This window comes from Sciurus carolinensis, chromosome 11 (assembly GCF_902686445.1).
Source record: "Sciurus carolinensis chromosome 11, mSciCar1.2, whole genome shotgun sequence".
Classification (NCBI taxonomy): domain Eukaryota; kingdom Metazoa; phylum Chordata; class Mammalia; order Rodentia; family Sciuridae; genus Sciurus; species Sciurus carolinensis.
The window spans coordinates 63,624,655-63,643,660 of NC_062223.1; the positions used below are offsets into that span (position 1 = coordinate 63,624,655).

Genomic DNA, 19,006 nt, shown 5'->3' on the forward strand with positions numbered 1-19,006 from the left:
GAGTGTCGCCCTCTTTAAGTCTTGCAAATTAGAAACTGTTTTGGCCCCACCCCCACCCCCACCCCCGGCAAATCCCTTCCCATCCTGACCTCCTTCCTCCTCCATCAGGAGGAGGTGAGGGTGTCCCATGGGAGGCAGGCCGATGTTGGCAGGTCAGGGGTTGCACGTGGAGGCGACGCCCAGGAATGTAAAGGAGGAAACAACAGGTGAGGAAAGCTGCCCTGTGTCCAGATGCGTGCCTCCACCTTCATGGGCTCACAGGCTGTGGGAGGAGCAGACAAAGCCAGGCAACTGCAGCACCATGGGACAGAGCTGTGCTGTGAGGAGGAAGCCTACAGTGTTAGGACGGTGTTAGGGAGGGATTCATGGAGGAACTAGCGTCCACCAGGCAGAGGGAGGACAAAGAGGCACTGCACGGACCAGGAGCAGAGAAGAGGGGAAGGATGTCATGACAGAGAGAGAGAGAGAGAGAGAGAGAGAGAGAGAGACAGAGACAGAGAGAGACAGAGAGAGAGAGAAAAGGAAGAAGTGCATGCAGCATAGATGGTGAGGCATGAGGGGACATCTGATGGAGTTGGAGAGGAGAGAAGGATCCTGCCTCAGCCTGTTTTCTGTTGCTTATAAAGTAACAACACATATTGGATAAGTTGTAAAAAAAAAAAAAGCTGTCTCATGGTTCTTGTTCAAAGTCGAGGCGGAGACTTGAGGCTGCTCAGGGCATCACATGGAAGCCGGGAACATGTGCATATTCTCGGGTCTCTCTGCCTTGTCTTAAAGAGCCACGAGGATAGTCTCCACTGATGACCTTATCTAACCCCAATCACTTCCCAAAGCCCTCGCTTCTACACACCACCGTCAGATTCTTTATATCCTCTGATCACCTTAGGGTGGGGACTGAGATCCACCATGAGTTTCAGAGGGAGCCAACCATACTCAAACCATGGCAGACCCCAAACACAAATGACCTTGTGGTTGAGGCTAGAGGAGTGAGGACTAGCAGAGGCTGGTAAGTCTTTGCTCCTGGTCCTTAGGCGGGAGGGTGACAGATAAGGCAGGGGCTCGTGTGGGGTGCTGAGCTACAGTATGTGTGGGAGGTGTTCCCTATCCTCTCCCCATCCTCCTCCAAGCCACACCTCTCCATCTGGACTCCCCCCACCATTCCCCATGGTCAAATTCAACTTGCATCTTCCTTACAGAAACCTCCTTTTTCTATACTGTCATTTCAATTCACAATAGCAGCATGCTGTCACTCAAACTAGAAATCTTAAATCAGGGATGTCAAATAGATTTATACTTGAATAATAAAACCAGTTAGCTAGGGGTGGGGTGTGGCTCAGTGGTGGAGCACTTCCCTAGCTTATGAGACCCTGGGTTCCATCCCCAGCACTGTAACCCCAACAACAAAAAAAGAGAGAGAAAGTGAGACCCCTTACCCCAAATTAGCAATAGCTGCCTGGGACTCCATGTTGAGGAGGGTTCTGAGGCCTGATCATGCCTCAGAGGGAGAGTGTGCAATGGTTAGTGATGGTCGTGGGAAGGGGCTGGTGACCCTAGCTAGGGCCATGTGTTTGTTAACTGAGCCTTAGTTACCTGGGCTCCTTCCTAGTACCATTCACATGCCATGGTTCTAGGGTCTTGTTTCTCTAGTTCTCACTCCTTTCCCTTCATCTCTATTGTTCTTGTTCTTCTGAGTTCTGGCCTCCTGGTGTCTCCTAAGCAATAATCAATAATGCTGGTCTGCTAACTCAGCTTCCTGCCTAAGTTTCTGAGATCCAATCCCTCTTGCCCATGGCTGCAAAGTAATTTTTCTTAGCATCATCCCATACTGCTGGAAATTTGTCTTTGGTTCCCTGTCACGTACAGGATAAAATCTGAAGTCTTCATTCAGCAAGACATATTACATTCTTGATATCCAGGCCCCGTCCCTGGCTCCATCTCATTTCCAGTTGCTCTCTGACTTACTCCTGGGTAAATGTTCGAAAACACTGAGCTGCTTGTGGTTCCCAACAGACTGTGCTTTTCCATGCCCTCCATTCAGTTGCCACTCTCTGGCATACCCTTCTCATAGCCCTGACTTGGCCTCATCCTTTAACATCACCTCCTGTGGAAGTTTTCCCTACCTAGCCATCTCCTCTCCTTCATCTTCCCAAAGCAGCATTGGTGACTTCTTCCATGAGCTTCTGTGGCATTCTGTAGTTGACTCACTGCATTTGCACTTAGGCATGGTTCATTCACCTATTCATTCACCAAATATTTATTGAGCCATTGCTATATATCAGGTACCATTCTAGGGGTGCTGCAGATAAAGTGATGAGCCATAGCCCCTGCTCTCAAGGAACTTGCATTTTTGTGTGTGTGTTCATATAAATATAGACAACATGCAAATAAACAGATGCATAATTCAATGTCACTGGAAAAAGAAACCAAAGATTGAGACAAAGTAGGGTGCTGTATTTACTAAGGTAGATAAGAAAGACTCTTTATTTATTTATTTAGGTACTCGGGATTGAACCCAGGGGATGCTTTATCACTGAGCCACATCCCCAGTCTTTTTAATTTTTGTTTTGAAATAGGATATTTCTAAGTTACTTACAGACTCATTACGTTGCTGGAACTAGCTTTGAACTTGCAATCCTTCTGCCCCAGCCTCCTGAGTTGCTGGGGTTACAGGTATGTGCTACCACACCCAGCTGAAAGACATTTTTAGTCAAGTGATAGTTGAGCAGAGATTTGAATGGAGTAGGGGAACCCCTCAAGCTGACATCTGGGAGACAGTTTCAGGCAGAGGAAATGGCTTGCAAAGGCCCTGAGGTGATTACCAGGATGTAGGAGAATGTGGCTGGAGAGGAGTGGGTGAGAGGCAGCACGTCAGAGACAAGGTCAGGAACAGCGCAGGTGGGGCCTAGGGAATATAAGGCCTTTGGGGGTTTGTTCTGCCTGAGCAGAAAAGCATTTGGTGCATTTTGAATAGAGGAGTGAAGTGATCTGCTTCATTCTTTAAAAACCTCAGGCTGTCTTGTGTGGGGTTAAGAGGACAGTGTAGGGATAAGTGGGATGATGCTCCTTGCAGAGATGACGCCGTGGCCAGGGTGGGGCAGTGGGGTGGTGAACGCAGGATGAAGTCATGATACATTTTCAAGGTAAAGCCACTAGGACTTCCTGAGAGACTGGAAGTGGGGAAAAAAGAGACTATCAATCAATCAAGGATGACTGCTAGAAACTGCATCTCAATGATTTGCTCACATGTTGGTACCTTCTAGACCACTCTTGCTTCCTGATCCCATTTTTCTTAAATTATGAATGCCTTGGGGAATTTGAGTGAAAAACAGTCACTTCTTTATTTTAACTCTAGTTTGCTCTGGCAATAAGAAAGTATGTCCCATTAACACCCCATTAGTAACTGGGGTTAATACAGCTGAGTAGTAATAATCAAATCAAATCAATAAATCAAAAACCTGCAAGAGAGAAGGAAAAAAATGAGGCAAAGGTTTCAGGGCAGAAAAGCATTTTTTTAAAAAGAAGTGTTCCTTTCAAAATGAGTTGGCAGAAATACACAAGGGAGGAAAACATGTGAGCAGAAATGTAATCATTCTACTGGTAATGCTGGGACAGTTTCCACCTTAGCGTCAGGCAGAGGGGCTGGCTTGTTTTAGAATATCTGTCCAAGGAGAGCGGGGCTCAGGGTCCTGCTGCTAGCCAGGCCTCAGGGCAAGAGGGAAGGAGTGGCCCACCATGTGGAGGGTGGGGCAAGGGAACCAGCAGAGAAAGGCCTAATGGGACTGAGGACCAAAATACAGACATGTCACCGTAATCCTGAAGTGGGACAGTTTGAAATGATGCCCCTCTAGCTCTCAGGATCCAGAAAATTAACCTACCTCTGAGGACAAATTGACCATATGAAACAAGTGACTTTTTCCAGGGTGACAAGAGGATATAGTCTAGACAGTGGCCTTTCTCCTTGAGAATGTAACAGGAGCCTTATTTAGAAGATGAAGAAATCCAGAAGGAAGTGCCCATCTCCTTTTAACTTCTTCTAAGAAAGGAGTTAGAAACCATTAAAATCACATAAAAGAGGTTGGGCACGCCTATAATCCTAGGAGTTTGGGAGGCTGAGGCAGGAGGATTGCAGGTTCCAAGTCAGACTCAGTAACTTAGTGAGACTGTAAGCAACCTAGTGAGAGCTTGTCTTAAAATAAAAGAAAAAGGACTGGGGATGTGGCTCAGTACTAAACGTCCCCTGGGTTCAATCCTTGGTACAAAAAAAAAAAGTAAAAGAAAAGCAGTTCTGAACCGTGCAAATGAGGCTTTTTGCTACAGACTCTGCCCACTTAACAAGGTTGATGATTCAGATTTAGCAGACCTCTCCTGGGCCTGGCCCTACCCTGTACCATACTTGCTTTATTCTTGACAATGGCCCGTTACGTGGGCATTATTCCTCTTCCCTTTGACAAGTGAAGGATATGAGGTTTGGAGAAGCATCGCTGCTGGAATGTGGCAGGGCAAGACTGGGACCCATCTGTGGCTGACTGCAGTCGGTACTCTCATCGCGAGGCAGCCAAGAGAAAAACGATTAGCCCTCTTTCGTCCTGTGAGTCAGAGGGAGGTTGGGAAAGGCTGTCTACTCACCCTTCCTCCCAGGTTACACATCCCACAGAAGAATGCCTTGGAAGCCCCAGCCCTGGGGAAGAGCCAGTCTTGGGCGGGTGGCTGCCAGGCGCTGGGCTCCGGCTGCCTGGGTTCTGCTGTCTCTGTCTCTTGTTTGACAGTTCCTGCCTGAGAAGCCAGTCTGGGGCACCACTGAGGTTTGGGTACTGAGAATGTCCTTTGTCTTCCCATTTTCTGGGGACAGGGTGGCTGATCCCGTGGAGACAGCAATGGAGACAGATTAGATTCAGATCTTATTCGTTTTACCACCTGTGCCCAAGAGCCTGCAGGTTGGTGATGATTTTGGTCTTCATTTTCCAGAGATTTTTGTTTTGCCTCAAAGTATGAAAAGGCAACGTGGACTTTTTTTTTTTTTTTTTAATGATGTTCAGCAAATAGCAAGGCAAGGTGGCAGAAGCACTCTGCAGAGAAGCTACCCAGAGTTTCTAATGTGTCTCTTCTGAGCTTCTTACAGTGAAGAGAGCAGAACTCTCAGACGGGGTGTGGGGGGGAGGGTCTTAAGAGGCTCTTGATAGGAAATATGCTGCCACTTGTCATCTACCCAATGGCTCCTAATCCTCTTTCATGAGCTAAAATCCCCTTGAATTGGATTATAACATTCCTCCTGGTAGAAGGCACTTGCTGGAAAATGCAAAGCCCTTGATTGTGAAAGAAAACAAACACTAATTTGAAATTTCTTGCCTTAGGAAAAAATATGTGGTAGAAGCCTTCAAGGAGCCCTGCTTTTGCCTTTGAACCCGCAGTTCCTGAGGGCTCAGGACAAGCACTCCCTGCACTGCCTTGAGTCCATTGGCATTTCTATGGGGGATGTTGCTTTCACTTGTTATAAAAAAATAAATAAATAAAAGTTATTTGGGCATTCAATAATGGGAAAGAAAATCTTGTTTAGAAGCCATGGAGCCCTTTCAAATGACCCATTAATTGGGTGTAAGCTTCCCTCCATGCAGGGATAATTACTTTTAACTGGCTGAAGTTTGTGACCTGGAACTGGATTGACAAATGTCAGATGGCAACTCAGGGGAAAGATAGGAGATAACAGGCAGCTGCAAAAACTTGGCAGCAGAGGGGAGGACAGTTGCTAGAAGCACATTTTTCTTGCTGATGGCTGCTCAGATTCCTCCCTTCTGAACCTCAGGATTTTTTCTCCAGACCCACATCCCGCCTCTGCCCTGTTTCTGTTGTCTCCACTCACCAGATCCTTTGCCCTGCCCGGCACTTGGCTTGTAGTTCAGCAGTAGCATCTCTCAGTTTCCAGGGATAGAGGTGACCCTGGGGCTCTGCCATGACTGGGGTTGGGGAATGGGGTCTGGGAAGAGCTGGGCCTTGTTAGGATCAGGAGGGGACCCCACCAGGCACTACTGGTGGGATGCCCATAAACATCAGTGCTTAACAGAGGTTTCACACACCTCTGTTTAATCAGTTTGTGTTTAATTTTGTGCAAGGTTTATGATGATCTGACAATTATATGATTTCTTCACCAAGTTGAACTCTGAAAAACTGTGACAGTCTCCATACTCTTAGGAATCTTTTGATCACAAAGGAGCTGTGACTACCAAGGGGCAGATGGGTCAGAGGGTTTGCTCCCCCTTTGTTTCCTCGCAATGCCAACAACCACCCAGCCTCACCCACGTTGCTTCCTGCACTGTCTCAGACCCCGTCCTTGGCAGGGTTTCCTGGGTTGAGAGCTGAAATCAAACTCAGAATGACACAAAGTTCTTTTGTCTTATCTAGGTAAGGATGAAAGTTTCTTCCTATTTCTCAAGAACTTAAAAGCCGAGCAAACAGGATTTTTAAACAAAAAGAGACTTCAATCAGAAGATTTGTTGTCATTACTGGCTCTATTCTCCCAAGGCTATCTGTAGTCACTCTCCAGGAAGAACACACAGACCTATAAGAAGGCCAAGGAGCCATGAAGTCTGTTCCCTATGAGGGCGGAAGTACTAGATGGCAGAGCCAAGAGGTCCTGGACCCCAGATTGGTTAGATTCCCAAGTCAGTAACTCAGATGGGACAAAACAGATAAGGAATATTGAATATATTTTAATTTTTCATTTATTTTAATTTATTTTCATTTTATTGAATGAATAATCCATACATGCAATATAAAATTTGAAAAGTCCCAAAGAGTAGAGAGAGGAAAGCAAGTTTCAATTCCAATTCTGAGCCCTGATTAATCTCTGTGGCAGCACCAGTGTGTTAGTCAGCTTTTGGTCACTGTGACTGAGATACCGGACCAAAACAACTTAGAGGAGGAAAAGTTTGTTTGGGGCTCCTGGTCTAAGAGGTTCAGTCTGCAGATGGCCAACTCCATTGCTCTGGGCCTGAAATGAGGTAGAATATCATGGTGGAAGGACATGAAAGAGGAAAACTTCTTAGGCATGAGTCAGGAAACAGAGGGAGGGAGGTTGGGAGAGAGAAAGAAAGAGAGAGAGAGAGAGAGAGAGAGAGAGAGAGAGAGAAGCCAGGAAAACAAATTATAATCTTCAAATGTAATCCCTGGTGATCCACCTCCAGCCATACCCCATCTGCCTACAGTTACCACCCAGGACAGTAACCCTTTCAAATTATCACTCCATCAAATGGATTAATCCACTGATGAGATTACAGCTTTCATAAGCTAAACATGTCACCTCCGAGCATTCCTGCATTAACACAGAAGCTATGGGGGGACAAACTATAACAACCAGTGTTGGGGGAGGTTTGAAAGAAGAGCCAGGAGCCAGGCACTCAGCAGCCCTGGCTGGTGAAGGAGCTTGGGAGGGCAGTGTGGGAAGGCAGGCAGGGAACTGGTGGGACTGTGTCACTGTGGAGGAGGAATGGGCAGCACTTGGGGGTTGAAGATAGGGCGTGGAGGTGTGAAATGTCAGAAATGGGGGCCCTGTGAATGGAGAGTCCGTCATGGGAGGGAAATGATGGTCCTGACTGAAAAGCAAAGTGGAGGGATACTGTAGTGTTGGATGTAGTGTTCCAGGAAGTGCAAAGGCCGAGGAAGCCAGGGCAATGTGGAATTGGCTTTTCCAAGAGCAGGTGGAGATCTTCTGGGTTTTGAAGGTCAAGTAGAATCTGTACATTGGTGAACTGAGAGAGAGGGCATTCTAGAATGTGGAAATGGTGGGGTCAAAGATAAGAAGGTCAGATTGAGGGACAAGAAAGGGACTATTGATCTATCAGAGTACAAGTAAATAGAGGTTGGACCAGATATAGACAGCTTTGAGAACATGCCAGAGATGTCTGAATTTAAGATGAGACTCATGAATAAATTGAGAAGAGGAAAATAAGAGAGTAGTTCCTGATGAGGTTTTACCATCACCTGTCCATCAAGTGAGCTATTCACTTCCACTTTGGACATCTTCTTGGCAAAATTTTCTTTATCCTTTCCAAAAGTTAAGCCTTCCCCTAGAGCATGGAATACTTCTGTTTTCTGCTTATTCTACCATGTTGGCTTTATTCCTTTATGTGCTTGGCTTTCCCACTGGAATGTCTTTCTCATTTTTCTCTTTTCACATTTCTGTGCAAGGATAATAACAGCCACAACAATAATAACTCTTATTTATTGAGTGCTTATTATTACCTTATAAATATTGTCTCATGAAATCCTTTCAGTAACCCCGTGAAGTAGATTCCCATTATAGCCCCCTTTTATAGATGGGGAAACTAAGTCACAGAGAAATTGCTTGTCCTGGGTCACATTGTTAGTAGGCAGTGACCAGGACTGGAATATGAGCTGTCCAACTAGAGTTTGAAAACTGAGCCCCCAGCCACATTGTCATAATGGCAATGATGATGCAGGAGGGCCATTTTGGGATAACAGGAACTGGAGAGATTCTTCTCCATGTCATCAAATTCCTCAATAACCTTAAAAGGTAGGTCCCATACTGATCTTTTTTTTTTTTTTTTTTTCCTGGAAACAGTCTTAAATCATGCCCAAGTCATGAAGGAAGAAAAGGACGTCCTGGATCTGCGTCCTCAGTCTCTTCAAGACTGTTCCAGCCTCCTCTGCAACATATTAGCATATGTTCACTAGATACTTATGGAAGAAAGAAATGAAAAGAATAGAGGGAGGAGGGAAGGGGACAAGCAAAAATGAAAAGAGGGAGGCAAAAGAAAGGAAGAGCTAAGGAAAGACAGAAAAGAAACCCAACAGGACACACGACACTCAGCTCCCTCTTAAACTCAGTCAGGGCTGACAACATGAATATATATATAATATATATATTATATAAGTATACCATTATTCTGTGACCCAAACTGATTGTCAGGATGAACAAAAACTCAAATGGTTCCTTTTTCTTCCAGGGAAATGTTTTTTTGATATTATAGGTGTCATGAGTGTGCACATGCATGTTTGTGTGCGTGTGCATGTGTATATACATGCATGAGTGTTTTCTGTGTTTCTCTGTTGCTGTCTGCCTTGGGAATGGGCAGGATTTCTGCCAGGTAGGCAGCCCTGCTGGAAGTACTTTCCCTAGGTTTAATCGAGCCTTGCCTTGTGGATTTTTCTGCTACAGACGGGGAGGTCTCTGTTTAGCATATTGATGATAACCATATTTTCCAAACTCCAAATAAGGGCTCGGTGTCTGACCAAGGACTGAGTTCTGTTTTATGAATGTAGTCATGTGAACTTCTCACCAAGGCACAAAAATGACATCATCTGTCATTAGCCATTTTGTAAACTGCCTTTTGGAAGGAAAAGTGGCAGGATGTTAGAGCCACCAGGGATACACAGGGGCAAGCAACCTTGGGTCCCTGTCTCTGGAAAGAGTGATCTTTAAGGATGGGGAGTTTGCTCTCAGGCACGGGGCCTCTCTACCCCACCGACAGAGCTCAACTTGATGACACAACTCTCCTTGGGAGCCCTGTGGTTAATGAGCTCACCCCTGGGCCGCCGGCTGGTCTGCTACAAGCTGCCAGCCTCTCAGGCAGTGAGTCAGCCATGGCCCGTACTGGATCCAGCCAGCCAAGGAGCTTTGGGTGCCTCCCAAGCCCAGTGCCGCAGCCCTGAGCTGGGGTGTCACAGGGAAGCTTGCCGGGCCCAGCCCAACTCCTCCTGCCTTCCCTCCCCTTCTGTGCCTGTCAGCGAAGCAACTCCCAGTGACTAGAATTCAGGCATTGTCAAGAAGCCCCTTGTCACACCCACAGGGATCCGCCTCTGCCAAAGGAGGCGTGTGGAGCTTGGGAAGGGGACTCACAGGCACTCACAGTGTTTCTTTGAAACACTCCAGAGATTTCAGTGAATTAAACTCCTTTGTCCTGCACATAATTCCAGTGGAATTAGTCAGCTTTAATGGGTAGCATCTCATCTCCCTTCCTTTTCTGCCTGGAAGTACACCCACTAGGTACTCCTTCCAAACCCTTTGTTTTTCAGCATGGGTTGGTGGCTCTACGATCTGTGAGTTAACTCTTACAGGACCACATTGGAAGCGCGGGAGGAAGGGAATCTGCACGGAGGTTCCTAAGATACCACGTCAGGGGCCTGTATATGTTCTATCTGTTGAGTGTTCACCATGAACCTCCAAAGTGGGAATTATTATCCCATTTTCCAGATTAAGAAACTGAGGGTCAGACACATTATGTGACATGCTTAAGGTCAAAGTGAATTAAAGATTTAAGTTGGGGTCCACGTGATTCCTTTCTCTGCTAATTCTGTTAACCAGCAAATTGGCATGGGAATTGTTTGGGGGATTCTCTCATTTCCTGTTGTTTTTGCTTGTATTTATTTATTTAGTAGTCCTGGGGATTGAAACCAGGGCTTATGCATGCTAGGCAAGTGGCTCTACCATTGAGCCACACCCCTAGCCTCCTTGTTTTTATTTTTCTTAAAAAAAAATAATAATTCCTCCTGGAAGTCCTTCATTTTAGGAAAGCTTTTTATAGATTCTGTGACCCTGATCTGTCATGGAGTGATATTTGGCAATGTGATGACACAGTTCTATGAGCTATGTGCAGGGTATGGTCTCCTGCTGGGCCAAATTGCATAGCAGCCTGTAACGGAGACCCCACGGAAAGCTGTAGATCAGGCCACTGCCTTCTCTTCCAGTTCTTAAGTTCAGAGAACAGTCATTAATCATTCAAGCCTGGCCTCCCGTTTCCCTGCTCTCTGCTTTTTTCTCGCACTCTTCCTACTGGAATTTCCAAACCAGGGTGTATTCATGTAATATCATCAGCTTAAAAACCTTCCATTGCTCCCAAACACCTGGGAGAAGTCAAAAGTCTTTCAACAAATCCTTGGTCGGCAGCGTGTGCAGCTCTTTCCTCGGTGCATCAAGTTTAAGTCACTGCAGAAGGTTCACCTATCCCCAGCAGGGCAGCACCAAGATTTCCAGGGGCTCCTCCTTCCCCAGGAAATAGCTTTCTCTCCTGATGGGAATGGTAATCTCTCTTGGGAGGCAAGTCAAACACCATCTCCTCTGAGCAGGCGTGCATCCCCCCTGGCCCACAGTGGGGCTGGCCAAGCTCCCATCATGCCACGCTGGCACCTTGCCTTCCCAGCAGCCAGGACCCTCCACAACAATGGCAAGATCCACTCGGGCCTGAATTGTGTAGCAAGTATTGCAACATCAATAGTAATCGTACCAAAGTTTTCAAAGGAGCTGCTTGTGTTTTAAATTGGGGTGGATTCAAGGTTATTCTTATAATGATGTCATTTTCACTCACTTGCATGTTTTCCTGAGTGGGCGAGAAAGAGGAAGGGTTGAAACTAGCTTGCTGATAATTATTCTCAGTGTTAAAAAAGATTAAGACGGGGCTACAGATCTTGAGACACCTTAGTGGGCTGTGGATAATCCTGATGCAGGCAGGGGTACATGCCTGCAGGAAGCATGTACTTGTGTGTGTGTGTGTGTTTGTGTGTTTGCACACGTGCGCATGTGCGTGAGCATATTGGGGGCAGGCAGGGAGTGCTTTAGATATTCATGTTACAAAAAACATCCCTAGTGAGAGCAGCAATTATTCATACCATATTGAAGATTAACTATGAATAAGATGAAACAAAGTGGAAAATACTTGATGTAATATTCAGAAGGGAAAAAAAAGGGAGAATCTCAAACCATGTGATCAATGTAAGTACATAAAAGTCACTGCAAATCTGGAAGGAAGGCAAGTGAAGAGACTGAACAGCTCTGATTTGTGAGATTCGAAGTTGGGTGACTTTTAAAAAATTTATGGTTTCAGCAGCATCTCTGTGTCATGGACACAGTCCCCTGGGTCTGCAGTCACGGGGCTGGACAGTTGGTAGCCAGAGTTCCAAGGCTGTTTTCGATCCACCTCTCACTTGATGTTTCCAGAGCTTCAGGGTGTGACAGAGTCCCATCTGCAGCGATTAGACCTGATGTCTACCCTCCTTGAAGAGACAGACACAAAATTCTCCATGCTGGCCATCCCTGTTTTAATCAGTTAAGAACCAAAGTGTGAGTCCTCTTGACCTTTGCTTCTCTGATGTTCCATCCTTCCCATCATTCCCTTGCCTACCTACCTCTGTGCCTCTGACCCAGCCCCTGACCATCCAAACCCTTGTAACTCAGCCCTCTGTAATTGCTGTTCCCCAGCTACCAAACCACTTTCCTCCTAAGTGCTCCTTCCTACTCCTTTCAGGCGTGGAAGGCTGATTGGCCTTTGGGACCCCATGCAGCCCACAGCCCTCTCCAGCCTGGCTGATGAGTCTCTGGCACCTGCAGTCTTGGGACTGGATTCCTTGCTCCCAAGTGCTGCTTCTACCATGCTGTTTCTGTGTCCTTTCAGGGTGAGGCTGTAGGCTCCATGCTCTCATCCTCTCCTAGCCCAGCACCACTGAAGACTCTGGCCCCTGGTTTAAGGTCTTCTTTTCACACATTCTCTGCTTTCCACTTGATGGAGTTCGGGCTCTGCCCATATGGCTCACTCCACACTGTGGACTCATCCATTTCTTTCTCTTTCTTCCTGGTACAGCCCCTCCATAGAGTCAACTCAACTTATTCCACTTCCCTTCCTCTCCTGCTGTCCCCTCGGTCACTCTACGCAGGATGTCAGCCCCACATACCACCCAAAGTGGCTACCAGCTAAGTCACCCGTGACATCGTCAAATCCAAGTTGTCATTCTGGCCTCGTCTTCTCTGTCCTCTCAGCAGAGACTGACAGTGTTGACCACTTACTCCTTCTGGAAACCTTCTTTCCTTGACTTTAAAAATAAAATATTCTCCTAGTTTCTTCTCTGATTTTTCTGTATCCTTGGCAGGCTTACCCTTCTCGTTCTCACTATCAAGGGCTGTATTCCTCTCTTCTTCTTATTCTGTATCTTTCCCTAGGTGCTTATTGCCTCACCCACAGCTTCTGTTCTCTAGAGATTCTACAGAGACCTTAGAAATTTTTATCTCCAGACTTGACCTCTTTTCTGAATTCCAGGCCCTTAGATCCAGCTCTTGACTTGGTATTTCCATTGGGAAGTCTCAAAGGCACTGAAAATTCAACAAGTTTCAAACCAAACCCACAGTCTTCCTCCACCCACCTGCTCCTCTTTCAGTTCTCTGTTTTAGAGGGTGGCATCCATCCAGGTACCCACGCCAGAAATCCAAGAGCCATTCTTGGAACTCCTTATCTCGCACATCCTATCTTCAATTCATCACCAGGGCTGCTTCTTTTCCCTCCTTAAATTTTCTCAAGTTCATCTACTTCTTGATCTCTCCGGATCTTCAACTAATAGAAGCCCTGGTCAAGTCAACATTTTTATTTGTGAGGATGATTACTATTGTTTCCTAACTGAATTATTCGATATCCAGTCCAAGTCCTTCTGGTCTGGTCCCCACAGAACACCTGCAGCCCCTTTTAGGAGTAGTCATCTAATGACTTGAGAACCCAAATAAAGATAAAAGCCTCCATCACTCCTTTATATTTTTACAGTTTTATTTTTTCTCACAGCAGTTAGAACCACTTGCCATTTATGGATCTCTCTCATTACATTGAAAGTTCCATGAGCACAGAGAATTTGTCACTGATGTGTTTTATTCCCAGCACCAGAAACAGTGCCTGGCAGTTGGTAGCCATTTCATAAGTTTTTTAAAAACATAAATAGTGTTTAATAAATATTTCTTGAAAGAATAAATATATTTTATGCAATAATAACAACAACAAACCTCCCCAGCAACAGGATGGTATCTAATTAGCCCATCTAGCTATTATGTACTTGCATGCCTGAATTCACCATAAATAAATCTGTTATATAAAGTTATAACAATAAATACGGTTATATAAAGTTACAACAACAAATACTAAACTTACCAAAATAACTACCTTAATATATAAATTGAAACATTACTATAAAAACAGTCACCGTAACCTGTTCACTTATTTATCTATCCTTAAAACAACTTACTAATTGATTACTCCCAGAAGAGGAAAATTGCATAATGATTAAGCATCCAATCTGTGGTTGCAGCTGTCTTTTAACTGACTTCTGTCACTTGTCTACCCAGGTTTAGTGTTCTCTTTCTGGAAGTACTACCAAATTGCCCCTCAGAGAGGTTTTACTAACACCCACTAGCTGAGGGTGGAAGTGCTCATTGCCCTCCATGAGGAAGGTGGATTCTCAAGGAACCAAACTGGCCACCGTGAGGATGAGCTGAAAGGGTGATGGCCGAGGTGGGACAGGGAAAAGACAAGGACTTGAGATCCTAGGGTGGAGAACTCCACCTCTGCCTCCTTTATGTCTTGCACCACGACAGAGCAGGTGAAAGATGGCACAGACGGTACCCCCATCTTCCCTGTTCCCCCACCTCCTTTCCTGTGTGGCTTCCCTCAGGATGGCATAAGAAATTTAGGTCCCTTGCGCCACCTGCTGCCCAGATTGTGAATGGCTTGCAGACATCCTTACCTGGGTTGGGATTTTGTCTCCAGCGATTTCTACCCATCTCACTCCCTGTTTGTAGCTTTCTGACTTTCTTCTCCTCTCCCCCCTTAGAATGCACCTTCTGAGTTCTGAATGAACATAAAGCCAGGGCTGGGGGGAGTAACGTTTGGAAAACTGGGGCTCCGAGAGCTTCCACCTGTTCTTATTTTTACCAAGGTTTTAACTTCTTGTTTCAGCTGATGTACTGTGGAGCTTGATGGGCCCAGGATTAAAAAGATGAGTGTGATGTGATTCTGTTACCCAAGGAACTTGCAGTCTACTGGGGAAGAGGACCCAGGTTATGGCAGAGACAACACAGGCACAGAGCAGGATGGGAGGTTCACTGATGAGAACAGGGAGCATTTCAGAGAGGAGAAGCCCCGCGGGGGGGGGGGGGGGGGTTTCCGCAAGGTAGAAAAGAGGATTAGCAGGTGGAATGGTATAGGCAAAACAGTGGGGGGGTGGTGTGTGCAAAATATCTGTAGCCTCTTTCAGAAGCAGCAAGAAGTAACTTAGGAACAACTGTTAATTTTCCCTTATAGGACCTCTTCGGCTTTGAGATGCATTTTAATGTGTGTACTTTCAAATGGGTGTGTGTCTGTGATTTGCTTTCTTTCACGAAACATCATATTTTAGAAACCTCTTCATGTGGTGAATAAGAAGCTACCTCATTCTTTTCAGCTTCTCCATTTTCTAGTGAGCTCATTTCTCGTAGTCCCTCTTTAATGGACATTTTAGGTTTCCAGTTTTTTAACTTGCATGGGTATCTTGGTGACATGAGCGGGTATTTCTGTAGCACAGGTTCCTAGACATGAAATTGGTGAACCAAAGGGTATGTATATTTGAATTTTGACTGATGACAATCAATGACTCTCTGAAGCCTCATCAGTTTACACTCCTCTGAGGGTACCTAGGTCATGCGTTAGCAAATCTTTCACCTTTTCCTCTTCTGGCTTAGTCCTGTGAATAATTTTTCTTTCCCTAAAATAATGACCTGGATAGTAATCCCACAGGTATGGAATAAGTTCCTTTTTACACGTCTTTGCCACATTTCTCTAAGGCGTTGTTTCCATTGTACAGCTAACAAAAGATGAAAACAAAACAAGGCTCAGAGGTGCTGGGTCCTATGCACTCAGCTCCAGGTGGTCCGAATCAGAACTAGAACTCAGGTCTGCAGAATCCTAAAGTGCTTCCTACTAATCTGTTGCTAGGCAACTCTTCTCCCTTTTGGTTCTTGTGCCAATGCTACTTGTTGCCATGGTAGTGCTGGGACAAGGAGCAGTAAGTTGTAATTAAGCAGTGAGCTAGAATCGTTGCTCCTGGTACAGAAAAGCTTTTATGCCCTTGTGGGGTGGGTGATAGGTGGGGGCAGGAGAAGGTCACCAGGGCTGCACTTGTGGTGCAGAGAGGGGCAGCTGGAGGGAGCCAGGTAGTGAGGGTGTAAGTTTCATCTGGGGCCCATGTTCTTCACCATTGTCCACTAGGAACCATGTGTACTCAGGATTGCCTGGGTGTCAGGTCCTTGCCCACACCTGCTTTGTCAAAAATCGATTTGACTTTGTGTGTGCCTTCTCTACCCAGTCTAGAAATAGCACCACTCTGGAAACAGACAGACCTGGGTTCAAATCCTGGCTCTACCACCTCACCAGCAATTTACCTCTGTCTTTCCATTCTCAGCATCTTTATTTGAGTGAAGACAATAAGGTGTTATTTCTACCAAGTAAGAAAATGATTGCTGATCACTTAACCAAATACTCAGCATTGACTACCATTTATTAAGTGATCTGTACAGGTGGCCAATGGGAGTGTTTTGCTTTTATTATTCACCCACCATTTTTTCTTTGGATGCTTTGCAGTAACCAAAGGGGATCCAAAACGTCTTTAGTACTCTATCACTCAACACCGCATTGAGAGATTCCAAACGCCCTTCATGTTTTTGTCTTTAGACAGGAATATTCAAAAACAGATTTTCAACGGCTTTGACGAGGTGAAGTTCTACACCTCAGAAATGTGTTATCCGCCCCAGAAATGAGTCATCGGGAGGAGGAGGAAAAGTGAAACTGTTTTTCAAAGAGGACACAATGGAGATTGCACAACTCAAATGACTGCTGTTGTCTTTTCAGCTGAATCCAAAGGGAAAAAAAAATTTTTTTTAATTCATTCACTTGACTTTTTGAATGCATCTTATATGTCAGGCCCCATGCAAGGGGTGAAAAGATGAATAGAACATGTTCCTTGCCCCAGGAAGCTCACAGATTAGAAGAGGGGAAAAGCATTTAAAATAATTACGCAGTGTGATAGCTGCTGAGCTGAGGTCTGTGGCTGGTGTTGTGGGGACCCAGAGCAGGAAGCCCTTATCCAGGCTGGGGTGGGAGGAGAGGGGATTAGCAAGAATCACTCTCAGAGCTGGTATCAGCTAAGTCTTAAAAGGGAGATAAGGAGAGAAAGCGCACGGGCAGAGAAAGAAGGGGAAGCAGGAGGGAGCAGTTGTCTCAGGCTGGGGCGTACACTGCAGGCAGGAATGGTGGAGAGAGGCTGAAGGGGTAAGTGGCTGTGCCTGCCCTCCCCCACCACACGACTCTCACCTCCCAGGAGCACCCGGGCTCCCTCCCGTCCCCACAGTGCTCATGACTGCACCTCGGAGCACCCTGACTGTGCTCCCCACCTTGCTCACCCCCTGCCATCTTACCCCACACTTCATCCTCTGGCTTCCTCTGTCATTCTGGATACCCAAACCCTTCGCTTTTTCTTCTCTTACCAAGATGTTCCAGTGCCTCCGGATTTTCAGGCTAAATATTCCACTTGGTCTGGTGTTTGGTGCAGCCCTGGGCAGGCATAGAAACTAATTCTGATTGTGTCCCCATCAGAATATCAGTCTCACCCCAGGACAGCCAGGAAGGGTATTGACAACACTGGTTCCCATTCCAAGGCTGTGTCCTTGGGACATGGCTCAGCCCTTGGACCATTGATACAGAAAAGGCCTCTTCATTCTTAGGTAAAGAAGAGCAGGTGCCATGGACCTGGGAGGTAAAGACACAGGCCATCTCACAGGTGCGGTTTTCAAGGTGATGCATTTGTGCCTGAAGGTGGGGATGTGTCTTTTTGTTCCCCCTGCCCCATTAGTGGGAGATGCCAAGCTGCCTTTCATTATTTCTCCTGGAACAAAGATTCAACCAGCTGCTACTGCACAGAGTTCTTGGCGGCTGAGGTTCTTCCTTAGTCTGGAGTTGTCTTTTCTGTAGGTGCATTTCCAGGAAGGATCGTGGACTCATCCATGACGACTGTTCCCAGACAGCTGAGGATGCTCATGTGTGAATATAGGTCTGACTGGCCATCGTACGCCCCTCCTAACAGGTCCAGGTTGCAGGCTGTACAGCTCATGGGGCAACCAGTGTTTTAGTCAGCTTATTTGCTGCTATGACTTAAAGACTTGACCAGGACAATTGTAGAGTAGTAAAGTTTATTTGGGGGCTCACAGTGTCAGAGGTCTCAATCCACAGACAGCAGGCTCCATTCCTCAGGGCTCCAGGTGAAGCTGAACATCATGATCAGGAAGCAGAGAGAGAGAGAGAGAGAGAGAGAGAGAGAGAGAGAGAGAGAGAGAGAGAGAGACTTCACTTGCCAGATGCAAAATATATACCCCAAAGACAAGCCCCCAGTGCCCACCTCCTCCAGCCACATCCTAGCAGCCTTCAGTTACCACTCATTTAATCCCATCAGGGGATTAATTCGCTGATTGGGTTAAGGCTCTCATAACATAATCATTTCTCCTCTAAACCTTCTTGCATGGTCTCACATGTGAGGTTTTGGGAGACACCTCACATCCAAACTATAACAACCATGACCACAAACTTGGATGTGAACGTCACCTTCTGGGGTTGTGCAATGCAGGGCCCTCCACCCCAAGCTCTGGGGCAGGCCACCTTCAGGGCTGGGGAGGTACGCTTGTGTGTTTGGGGGACAGAGTAGGGAGGGGGCTGTAAGAACACTCTCCACCATACACACACTGCTGACAGTGCCCTAGGGGGTGATGGAAAGTTTTGGAGCCCCAAGAACTTCATTGATCAGACTCAGTGATTCAGTACCTCTATTTCTATTCTACTAGGAATCCCTTTCAAATTCTATCGAGTGTGAGTGGCGTCAAGGAAATGAAGTTTAGCACTCTCCAACTCATATTTAACATTGGTTGACTGGAGGCCCAGGTCTTTCCTACTTCTTGGAAACAAAAGTTGTTCTGGATGAACAAGACAGTGGTTCTACCACTACTTGTTGTAACATCTTGGTCAAATGATAAATGCTCAGTTTTATCAAACATGTGTAACAGTAATGACTACCTCAAGCTGGTTTCCAGAATTAATGAGGTAAAACACACAGAATTTATCAATATGGTTTGTACAAAGTAGGCTCTCAGGAATATTAGGTATGATGGTATTATTTTCTTTTTATTCATAAAGTATTTGAGAACTTCTAGTAAGGGATCAAAGAC

At 46.0% G+C, this 19,006-nt stretch overlaps 1 pseudogene; it reads right to left on the reverse strand.

Moving 5' to 3' along the window:
- Positions 1–255: 255 nt before the first annotated feature.
- LOC124959493 (40S ribosomal protein SA-like) overlaps positions 256–19,006 on the reverse strand; it is a 44,264-nt pseudogene continuing 25,513 nt past the window's right edge.